Below are 12,196 nucleotides of genomic sequence, written 5' to 3' on the forward strand. Positions count from 1 at the left end.
CGCATCGAACCGTGTCGTGAATATATTCGGGGAGAGGTTTAACAGGACCCTTCGCCCCCGTACTCAGCTGTACTTCCACCGGCGGCACATTCTCGCGGCCGTACATAAGAAAAAATGGAGAATACCCAGTGGATGCATGAGGCGCCATCCGATACGTGGAGAGTACCCCAGGTATTTGCAAGTACCAATCAGCTTGTTTCACGTCAACCGTGTGACATAGCATGGCCGACAGCGTCCGATTAAGGCGTTCCACCATGCCATCCGTCTGCGGGTGGTAAGGAGACGTACGAACCTTCTTGGTTCCCAGAGCAGCGCACACTTCCGCCAAGAAGAAAAATTTCGCCCCTGATCCGTGAGTAGCCTCTCCGGCGCCCCCTTGTCCATCACATATCCAAATAGGAAGGCGTCCGTGATAGACGCCGACGACTGGTGGGGTAAGGGCCAAGCCATCGGCCAGCGGGAAAGATATTCCACCCCGACCAGCAAATATTTATTACCCCTAGCGGACGGCGGGAAAGGTCCCAAAATATCCAGCGCCACCAACTCGTTGATTCGAGACACTTGTATAGACTGCACCGGCGGCACGTAAGGGTTTTTAGGCGACTTCCGCCGGGCACACTCGGGACACACCCGAATGTGTCCGACGACATCCGTCGTCATGCCGTGCCAGAAGTAGTCACGCTGTATTGTTAACAAAGTCTTCTGCACCCCGAGATGTAATAAAGTGTCGCTGTGCAGAGTACGAATCAATTCGTATCGTAGCGACGATGGTATCATGCAATCCCTCTCTCCACATGAGCAACCCATCCCGGAGAGCGGCCCTCGGCGTCCCACCGGACAGCAATTTCCCCGTTCCCTTCGCAGCCCGACTCCATAAAGCCCCCAACGAGTCATCAAGCAATTGTTCACAAATCCATACCGAGCGCGGCAGGTTCAGAACCCCATCGGCCGGTTCTGGGCACACCGGAGCCCCAGGCATCTCGACAGCTGACACGACAGGCCGAGGGGGTAGCTGAACCGGCGTACACCTATTCGTACCCGATGCGCAAGCGCAAGGGGACCCCTGCAGTAATCTGGAGAGTGCGTCCGCATTCGCGTGACGCGACCCCTTCCGATATTGTATGTCGAATGAAAATTCCTACAGGGTCTCCAACCATCGTGCCAGTTGGCCAGATGGTTGGTCAACCCTCAGAGCATATTGCAGAGCCGCATGGTCCGTGCGCACAATAAATGACCGGCCGTAAAGATACGGCCGATATTGGCGGAGAAAATGGACAATAGCCAATAATTCGCGGCGAGTGACGCAGTAGCGGGTTTCTGCCGGGGACAGTACACGGCTACCGTAGGCTACCACGCGCTCCACGCCGCCTTTGAACTGTGACAGAACGGCCCCAATCCCAGTGTCACTAGCGTCCGTATCCAGAATAAACGGTCTATCGAAATCGGGATAGTCCAATGTCAGCGCCGTCGCCAACCGATCACGTAGGCCCTGAAACGCCGCTTTCTCCGGCGGACCCCAACTGAACCTCCGACCTTTACCCGTAAGGAGGTGCAAGGGCCTAGCGATCATAGCAAAGTTCGGGACGAACCTGCGATAGTATGAGGCGAACCCCAAGAAGCGACGCACGTCCCCAACCGAGGCCGGAGTTGGCCAGTTACAGACGCACGCCGTCTTTTCTGGGTCCGTGGCCACCCCGTCCGCACTGACTATGTGTCCCAAATAACGCACGGATCGTTGCAGTAGGTGACACTTTTTCGGTATGAATTTTAAATTTGCGGAGCGCATCCTAGCAAAAACCGTCTCCAATCTCTGCAAATGTTCGTCAAATGTGCGGCTAAAGACGATGACATCGTCTAATTAAATCAAACATGTCTCCCACTGCAGACCCGTTAACACCAGCTACATCAACCGCTGAAAAGTGGCTGGAGCCGCATTCAAGTCCATCGGAAGGCAATTAAACTGAAACAGTCCCTGCGGCGTGCGAAAAGTCGTCTTTTCCCTCGAAGACTCGTCAAGGGGAAGCTGCCAGAATCCCGAAGAGAGATCCAATGTTGAAAAAAACTTCGCCCCAGGCAAGGCATCGAGGTAATCATCCATACGCGGAAGTGGGTACGCATCTGCGACGGACACCTTATTCAATTTCCGAAAATCGACGCAAAATCGCAGTTTCCCATCCTTCTTTTTCACAAGGACCACCATGGACTGTTATAATATCAGCGGCTAGTATGTCCTCCACTGCCCCGCGAACCTGATCCCGCTCCGTCGGGCTCAACCGATGCGAGTTCAACCGAATCGGAGTGGCATCCCCCATCTCAATGTGGTGGGAAAGCAGGGAGGTGCGTCCCAAGTCAAAATCATCCGAGCTGAACACGTCGGAATAACTTAGCAACAGCGCGCGAAGCGCGGACCATTGCTCTCTGGTCAGGGACGAATTCTCCCCGCATAACTCGGCAACCCAACGGTCATCCTGCCCCCCCTACCATGTCCCGGCAGACCCGGTTGTCATGGGTCGTGAACGCGGTCGTGGCGTGAGCCACAACCGTTCCGGCCGGGACACTGACATTCTCTGCACTCCCATTTAGCACCTGTAAGAACAGGGGCTGGCCCGGCCGGACAATTGTTTGTGCCCCAACCAGCGCCGAGCCGCCCGTTATAGCCGTGGATGGCGATAACAGAACCCCCGCCGCTCCCTCAACACCAGGTACTGGCTTCCGATATCTCAACGGGATAAGCATCTGCGAACCAGGTGGAATGTCAACAGATACATCGGACAGTGCCTGCACCTGGCAAACAGGGGCAGACCGGCCCCATGGCGACGGTAGGAACGAAATTTTACGCCCCCCCCGGTAATTCAATGCAGTTTTGATCAATCCTTATTTGAATGGGCGTTTTTGCCAAGAAATCAGTCCCCAACAAACAGGGCACCGCGAGGGACCTAGAGATCAACACGGTCCCTGAAGCCGACACCCCCCCGATAGATATGTTGGCATCCACCTGGCCCACAATGCCCATACTTCCCCCATTCGCCGCTATGCATGAATCATAAACCGCTCTCACTTTCCCTGGCGGAATGCCCAAAAGATGGAAAATGACATCCGAAATAATGGTCGCGGACGCACCGGAGTCCACCAAAATACGCACCTCGACCCCCTGAATGGAACCCGGTACCGTGGACAACCCCGTAGCGGCCGCAACTACCCTGCGTGCTAATCGGCGCCATTGCGTCAGCGAGCGACCCGGGTCAACTGGAGGCACCTTGTTGTTAACGACACACGGACCGCGCGGCGATGGTGATGCATGAGGTGACAGTCCTTGCCGGGTGTCTGGTGCGCACCGACTTGCCTGTACTGGTGGGTCTTTTCGGGCGGACCCGGGATGCGAGCCCAGCAGTCCCTTGCGAAGTGGCCCTTACGGCCGCAGCGGAAGCACTCCACATCGTTCCGACGCGCGGCACCCCACCTGTCCCGACGCTCCCGCGCCGGCGGCGCGGACCTCGGCCCCGTCCCCCCCCGAGCAGGCCACTGGGCGGAGGCGGCCGTCAACTCCTGCGGACCCTTGTCGTCAGGAACGTAGATCGCCTTCGTAGGATCCCACCCCGTAGCACCGCTTTCAACGACGGGACCCCCCGTCCAAGCCGACACCTGCTTCCAGCGTCGGAGATTAAATTGAGCGTCCAAGCACTTAGCCACAGCACGGGACGCCAATTTATCATGGCTGCACACCGGCATGGGGATCCCCAGGTCTCTAGATAATTCGAGCATTTTGCCCAACACGAGGGGCTCCAACAAATCGGGCTCCGTCTCGGGGTATGCCGCCATCGCCAGTTCCAGAATTGCGCCTCTGTATACCACCAGAGATTCCTCAGGCACCCGTTGGCGCTGAACAAATCTCCGATGGGCGTCGTCCGGAGGCTCGTACGCATCCGCCATCTCCTCGAAGACACCCTGCAGCGTCTTCTTCTTGTCGGCCTTGATGGAGCGGAAGAACCGGACGGACTCGTCGTCAAGAAGTGTTGGTAAGACTTCCAGGGGCCTCCGCGTCCGTCCACATGACGGAGCGTATGGCCGCTTGAAAACGGCAGGCGAATGCGCTCCAATCGCCGCCGATTGAGAATTCTTTGACCGTTGTTAAATGACGGCTGTGGGTTCTTGCTCCTCCATCCTTCTCCGATGGTGACATGCGCGGCAGCGACAAGATAGCGTCGCTCCGCAACGTGTGCAAGATGGCGGCTTCCCGCCGTTCTTCTTCGGCCACGCCCAAGATGGCAGTCTTCGTGCCGTGTGGTCGAGAGGGCTGACGGCGACGGCAAGGCCCCGGCCCGTTGTTCCTCGCTGGGCCTCCCCGAAGTCGTCGCCGGCGTCACGAGAACGCACAATTGCGCCAACACCGTCTTCAGCGCCTCCAGTTGCGCCGCCACCTGTCGCCATCCCTCGTCAGCGTCCAGTCGCGCGGATGTGCCCACCGAGGCGGCCACGTCCTGCACGGCTTGAACCCTGCTCGTCCCCGCTCCGCTTTCCTCCTCCATCGTGGGTAGCGTCACCGCTGGAGGGAGGTCGTCGTCGGAAGATGTTGCCAAAGATGGTGCAGGGACGGCCTTCTTCCTGAGCTGTTTTGACATGCCGTTTCACTTCTGACACCAATGTAATAAAGGACTCTCTCTCAGATGTCGATCTCCGTTGTCCTTCATTGGGTTCGTAGAATCTTCGTACCACGGCGTCTCGCTCAGGCCCGCGTCCCGCTCGACGACCTCTCCACAGCTCTCGGCTGCTCCGTTGTGCAGTCTCCCTGCTGCTCCAATATGCAGTCTCCCTGCTGCCCCATCAGGCAATCCTTGCAGCCACACCGCTGCCCCGCTATCTAGCGTCACTGCTGCCCCTTCCACAGCTAGCCTCTCACTGCCCCGTTAGCTCTCTTGGTCTGACACCGATGGCTGACGGTGTCGACGTCTCCCACCGCGTGGCGACCGTGCCACACTCTCCGTCTTGCCCAGCGTGGCCTCCTCCTATTTCACTCCGTCTCAACTCCCCCTTCCTCTTCCGGTTCTCTCCCTAAATCCTCTCCCCCACGTGACCCTAACTCCACCCACTCCCCACGTGACCCAGACTCCGCTCCCCCCCAATCCTTGCTCTCATTACACTAACAACACCTTACATACAACAGAGGAAGTGGTATCTATTGACTCTGTAGTAGTATCTACTGACTGTACCGTAGTATCTACTGAGCCAGTAGTAGCTACTGACTGTGTAGTAGTATTTAGTGACTGTAATAACTACTGACCATAGTAGTATTTACTGGGCCTACAGTAGTATCTACCGACTATATACTCGTAACGACTAACTGTATAGTATCTGCTGACTCTATAGTTGTATCCACTGACTATAGTAGTAACTACAAAATCTATAGCAGTATCTACTCACTCTATAATAGTATCTACTGACTCTAGTAGTTACTCACCGTGGTAGTGTAGTGACATAAGAAGGGAGGGGCTGCTGGGGGTTCTGGGTCCCTGGGCGGGTCAGACGCTTAAGCCTCTTGGCGTCAGGTGTTGGGTTCCCAGGCGCTTAATCCCCTTGGCGCCGCCAGGGGGGGGGGGGGGGCTGTGTGTGCTCTGTGGAATATCTGGGGGCGCACACGGCCCCACCCCTCGTTGGACCAGGCATAAAAGTGGAGCTCCCTGGACGATCGGGGCCAGTCGTAGCTGAAGACCCAAGACCCAAGACCAGCCATCGGAGGACCCTGGGACGCTGTGAGAGCCAGTGGTGGGACTCTGGAACTCCCGACTCTACGACCTTGTGAGGGCGAGTTCCAGAGCGTAGCCAGAGTAGAGTATCTGGGCTGTGTACCTAGGCTGTGAACCTAGGCTGTAACAGAGTATCAGGACTGTTGGAGAGTTGGAGAGTTGGAGTGTTGGACTGTTGGACTGTTGGAGTGCTGTTGTATTGTAATAAAGAAGTTACCTCTACAAGTGTCTCCGGAACCCATTACATTAGGCGTCAGAAGTGGCTATGGAGACAAGAAGTAAGCCATGTACCTTCTGTCCTGACGGCGATGTCGAGGAACAAGCAGCGATGGGGCGGCCAATGCCGGCCGACAGCGACGCTGCACCGCCGGCTGAACAACTGTCTGCTCCGCCGACCGTCCCCTCTCCAGCGTCGGGAGCAACGATGGAGGAGGCGCTGCTTCGCCTCACTGAGCTGCTCCACGCCACCAGTCTCCATCCTGGACGACATGCGTCGCTCACAGGCGGAGACAGGAGGGAGAGAGGCGGCGCAGCAGCCGCGCCATCCCGCCGCAGCCGTTCCCGGCACAAATACATCCGGGTGTGTCGTCACTTCTGCCGGGGGAGCAATGACCGCTGGGAGCAACGTCACTTCTGGGCTCAGCGCTGTCCAACCTAGCAACGCCGCGTCATCAGCGCTGCGTCCCTCACCGCCGGGTGACAGCTGTTTGCAACCTAGCAACGCCGCGTCATCAGCGCTGCGTCCCTCACCGCCGGGTGACAGCTGTTTGCAACCTAGCAATGCCGCGTCATCAGCGCTGCGACCTTCACTGCCGGACGACAGCTGGCTTCAACCTAGCATATTGCGTCATCAGCGCTGCGACCGGACAGTGAGGGTGCCATTCTTACTGTAACCAGCGCCGGGGCCGGCACATCGACCGACACGCTGGCCGCCGCCTTTGCTGCTCTGGCCAAAGGTTGGAGGTCGGGAGACCAGGCCCCTGACACTTCGTCAATTTACGCGCTCCGGATTAATGATTTTTTTGTTGACATTCTCTTCGTTGTTGTCGGGGAGTCGTGATTGTTTTTGGGTAAACTGTGTGGAGCTTCGCTCGTGAGTATTGTCAATGTGTGTGCGAAACTTTGCTTGTGATTGTTAACAATGTATGGTTTGTATTGAGCTTTGTTCGTGATTGTTAATGTATAGCTTGTGCTGTCATTGTTAACGATGTATATACTGTATGGGGCATTTATCTTGAGATGGTGACATGCTGCCAAGGATTTGGAATTGTCATGCTGGCTCTCAAATATCTTGGGGTGCAGATCCTGACCAGGATGGCCCAGCGGGTGTTGCGTGTCTAACACGAGAGTTGTGGTCCCGTCATGCTATGGCTGACGGCTTGACCTGACAGCCCGGAGATAAAGACACTCCGTGGCATGTCTATCCTAGTGGGCTGTGTGCTCACATGGCTCGGAGAGTGTGGTCCCATCATGCTATGGCTGACGGCTTGACCTGACAGCCCGGAGATTGAAACACGCCGTGGCATGTCTAGCCTAGTGGGCTGTGCGCTCACAGGGCTCGGAGAGTGTGGTCCCGTCATGGAATAGCTGACGGCTTGACCTGACGGCCCGGAGGTTGAGACCCTCCGTGGTGCGTCTGGAGCAGTAGGCTCGCCCTGACGGCCCGGAGATTGAAACACTCCGAGGTGCGTTGAAACAGTGGGCTGGAGATTCGTGGTGTTCATGTGTAGTTGTCCCGTTACGTTGGGACTGTATCCCTCAGTTGTTAGGGTGCATGTTGTGCAGGGAGTGAACGATGGGTCGTCTCAGCTCGGTCGGTACAGCTATATGCTGCGATGCGAGTCTTGGAGAGAGACTGGGTCTCAGCTCGGTCAGTACAGCTATATGCTGCGGTGCGAGTCTTGGAGAGAGATTGGGTCTCAGCTCGGTCGGTAAAGCTATATGCTGCGATGCGAGTCTTGGAGAGAGACTGGGTCGTCTCAGCTCGGGCGGTACAGCTATATGCTGCGATGCGAGTCTTGGAGAGAGACTGGGTTGAAGTTCCCCCAATATGGCCGAGGCGTGCTACTGGTTGTGACGCCGCGTCGGAAAGGTGGTGGGGTGGTAACACGGAAATTCCCCCCCCGATATGGCCGACGTGCGGGGTTTTAAGATGGAGACGCCACGTTGGAAAGGCGGGGAGTTCTAATGGTTGACATGTAATGTCGGTGGTGGTTCTCATTGAGGGCTGCTGGGACGCAAGCACGGGATGCCTTGGAGATGCGGTTCGCGCGTGCGGCCACCATTTATGGACAGAAGCAGGCAGATTTATTTTGTTTGTGTCATGTAAATTTTATATATATATTTTAAAATGTAGATACTGGAGCAGCCCTGAAGTGCGACTTCTTTGCCCAGTACATGGGTCGGCCCTGAAGTACGACTTCTCGACCCGGGACGTAGACAGACGTCCGGATAAGTGTGTGTAGAGGGGCGATAGACATGTTGGTCTTCGCCTTCTCTCCACCTGACGGATGGGAGGCTGGCAGGGTGGTGTGGAACCCTGCCATCCATGCGGTGGTTGTGCATCCAACGCGTCGGAATTTGTATATTTGTTATTGTTAATTCCCGGTTTTCTATGCGGATCCTGAGGAGGGCTAGGTGTGCCGCGTGTCGTTTGTTCACGTGTCATTGCTTCACCTTTTTGTTGATTGTTGCTTGTGTAACGGGTGCGGCGTCACTTGTAGAGGTAACTTCTTTATTACAATACAACACTCCAACAGTCCAACTCTCTAACAGTCATGATACTCTGTTACAGCCTAGGTACACAGCCTAGGTACACAGCCTAGATACACTACTCTGGCTACACTCTGGAACTCGCCCTCACAAGGTCGTAGAGTCGGGAGTTCCAGAGTCCCACCACTGGCTCTCACAGCATCCCAGGGTCTTCAGATCGCTGGTCGTGGGTCTTGGGTCTTGAGTTACAACTGGGCCCCGATCGTCCAGGGAGCTCCGCTTATATGCCCAGTCCCCAACGAGGGGTGGGGCCGTGTGCGCCCCCAGATATCCCACAGAGCACACACAGCCCCCCCCCCTTTGGCGGCGCCAAGGGGATTAAGCGCCTGGGAACTCAACGCCTGACGCCAAGGGGCTTAAGCGTCTGACCCGCCTGAGAACCCACGCCTGGTGCCAAGGGGATTAAGCGCCTGATCCGCCCAGGGACCCAGAGCCCCCAGCAGCCCCTCCCTTCTTATGTCACTACATTACCCCCCTCTATGTAGCCTCCAGCCGTCCCGGCTGTCAATAATTAGAAAGTTTAAATTAACGAAAGGGAGAGAGAGAAAAAAAATACACGAGCCTCAACAGGAAAAGAAAAGAGAACAAGAAAGCAACCATAAATACCATAACCAACCTGTACAACTTTACACTATATACAAGCATCAATCAACAAAAATGTGAAGCAATGACACGTGAAAAAACGACCCGCGGCACACCTAGCCCTCCTCGGGATCCGCATAGAAAACGGGGAATTAACAACAACAAATATACAGATTCCGACGCGTTGGATGCACAACCACCGCATAGATGGCAGGGTTCCACACCACCCTGCCAGCCTCCCATCCGTTAGGTGGAGAGAAGGCGAAGACCAACATGTCGTGCATCCCTCTACACACACTAATCTGGACGTCTGTCTACGTCCCGGGTCGAGAAGTCGTACTTCAGGACCGACCCATGTACTGGGCAAAGAAGTCGCACTTCAGGGCTGCTCCAGTATCTACATTTTAAAATATATATATAAAATTGACATGACACAACAAAATAAATCTGCCTGCTCCTGTCCATAAATGGTGGCTGCACGCACGAACCGCATCTCCAAAAGGCATCCCGTGCTTAAGTCCCAGCAGCCCTCAATGAGGACCACCACCGACATTACATGTCAACCGTTATCACCCCCCGCCTTTCCAACGTGCCGCCTCCATCCTAAAACTGCGCACGTCGGCCATATCGGGGGGGGGATTTCCGTGTTACCACCCCACCGCCTTTCCGACGCGGCGTCACAACCAGTAGCACGCGTCGGCCATATCGGCGGGCTTCAACCCAGTCTCTCTCCAAGACTCGCATCGCAGCATATAGCTGTACCGACCGAGCTGAGACCCAGTCTCTCTCCAAGACTCGCATCGCAGCATATAGCTGTACCGACCGAGCTGAGACCCAATCTCTCTCCAAGACTCGCATCGCAGCATATAGCTGTACCGACCGAGCTGAGACCCAATCTCTTTCCAAGACTCGCATCGCAGCATATAGCTGTACCGACCGATCTGAGACGACCCATCGTTCACTCCCTGCACAACATGCACCCTAACAACTGAGGGATACAGTCCCAACGTAACGGGACAACTACACCTGAACACCACGAATCTCCAGCCCACTGTTTCAACGCGCCTCGGATTGTTTCAATCTCCGGGCCTTCAGGGCGAGCCTACTGCTCCAGACGCACCACGGAGGGTCTCAACCTCCGGGCCGTCAGGTCCAGCCGTCAGCTACTCCATGACGGGACCACACTCTCCGAGCCATGTGAGCGCACAGCCCACTAGGCTAGACATGCCACGGAGTGTTTCAATCTCCGGGCTGTCAGGTCAAGCCGTCAGCCATAGCATGACGGGACCACACTCTCCGAGCCATGTGAGCACACAGCCCACTAGGCTAGACATGCCACGGAGTGTCTTTATCTCCGGGCTGTCAGGTCAAGCCGTCAGCCATAGCATGACGGGACCACAACTCTCGTGTTAGACACGCAACACCCGCTGGCCCATCCTGGTCAGGATCTGCATCCCAAGATATTTGAGAGCCAGCCTGACAATTCCAAATCCTTGGCAGCATGTCATCATCTCAAGATAAATGCCCCATACAGTCTATACATCGTTAACAATGACAGCACAAGCTATACATTAACAATCACGAACAAAGCTCAATACAAACCATACATTGTTAACAATCACAAGCAAAGTTTCGCACACACATTGACAACACTCACGAGCGAAGCTCCACACATTTTACCCAACAACAGTCACGACTCCCCGACGACAAAGAAGAAAATATCAACAAAAAAATCATTAATCCGGAGCGCGTAAAATGTACGAAGTGTCAGGGGCCTGGTCTCCCGACCTCCAACCTTTGGCCAGAGCAGCAAAGGCGGCGATCAGCGTGTCGGTCCATGTGCCGGCCCCGGCTCTGGTTACAGTAAGAATGGCGCCCTCACTGTCCGGTCGCAGCGCTGATGACGCGGTATGCTAGGTTGAAGCCAGCTGTCGTCCGGCAGTGAAGGTCGCAGCGCTGATGACGCGGCGTTGCTAGGTTGCAAACAGCTGTCACCCGGCGGTGAGGGACGCAGCGCTGATGACGCGGCGTTGCTAGGTTGCAAACAGCTGTCACCCGGCGGTGAGGGACGCAGCACTGATGACGCGGCGTCGTCGGGTTGGCCCACGCTGGGCCCGGAAGTGACATCGCTCCCAGCGGTCATTGCTCCTCCGGCAGAAGTGACGACACACCCGGAAGCATCTCCCACATCCGTGGAAGGAATGGCGGCGGCAGGCTCGGGCGAGCGCCGCACCTCCTCTCTCCCTCCCGCCATCGGCCGCGAGCACCGCATCTCGCCCAGGAGGGAGGCGGTGGCGCAGAGCAGCTCTGCGAGGTGAAGCAGCGCCTCCTCCATCTCTGCTCCCGACGCTGGAGAGGGGACAGTCGGCGGAGCAGACAGCTGCTTAGCCGGCGGTGCGGCGTCGCTGTCGGCCGGCGTTGGCCGCCCCATCGCTGCCTGCTCCTCTTCATCGCCGTCAGGACTGAAGGTACGTGGCTTACTTCTTGTCTCCATAGCCACTTCTGACGCCAATTGTAACGGGTGCGGCGTCTAATTGTAGAGGTAACTTCTTTATTACAATACAACACTCCAACAGGCCAACTCTCCAACAGTCCTGATACTCTGTTACAGCCTAGGTACACAGCCTAGGTACACAGCCTAGATACACTACTCTGGCTACGCTCTGTAACTCGCCCTCACAAGGTCGTAGAATCGGGAGTTCCAGAGTCCCACCACTGACTCTCACAACATCCCAGGGTCTTCAGATGGCTGGTCGTGGGTCTTGGGTCTTGAGTTACAACTGGGCCCCGATCGTCCAGGGAGCTCCGCTTATATGCCCAGTCCCCAACGAGGGGTGGGGCCGTGTGCGCCCCCAGATATCCCACAGAGCACACACAGCCCCCCCCCCTTTGGCGGCGCCAAGGGGATTAAGCGCCTGGGAACTCAACGCCTTACACCAAGGGGCTTAAGCGTCTGACCCGCCTGAGAACCCATGCCTGGCGCCAAGGGGATTAAGCGCCTGATCCGCCCAGGGACCCAGAGCCCCCAGCAGCCCCTCCCTTCTTATGTCACTACACTTGTATATAGTGTAAAGTTGTACAGGTTGGTTATGGTATTTATG

The sequence above is a fragment of the Lethenteron reissneri genome, chromosome 33 (assembly GCF_015708825.2).
Source record: "Lethenteron reissneri isolate LAM-NWPU_2019-01 chromosome 33, ASM1570882v1, whole genome shotgun sequence".
Lineage (NCBI taxonomy): Eukaryota > Metazoa > Chordata > Hyperoartia > Petromyzontiformes > Petromyzontidae > Lethenteron > Lethenteron reissneri.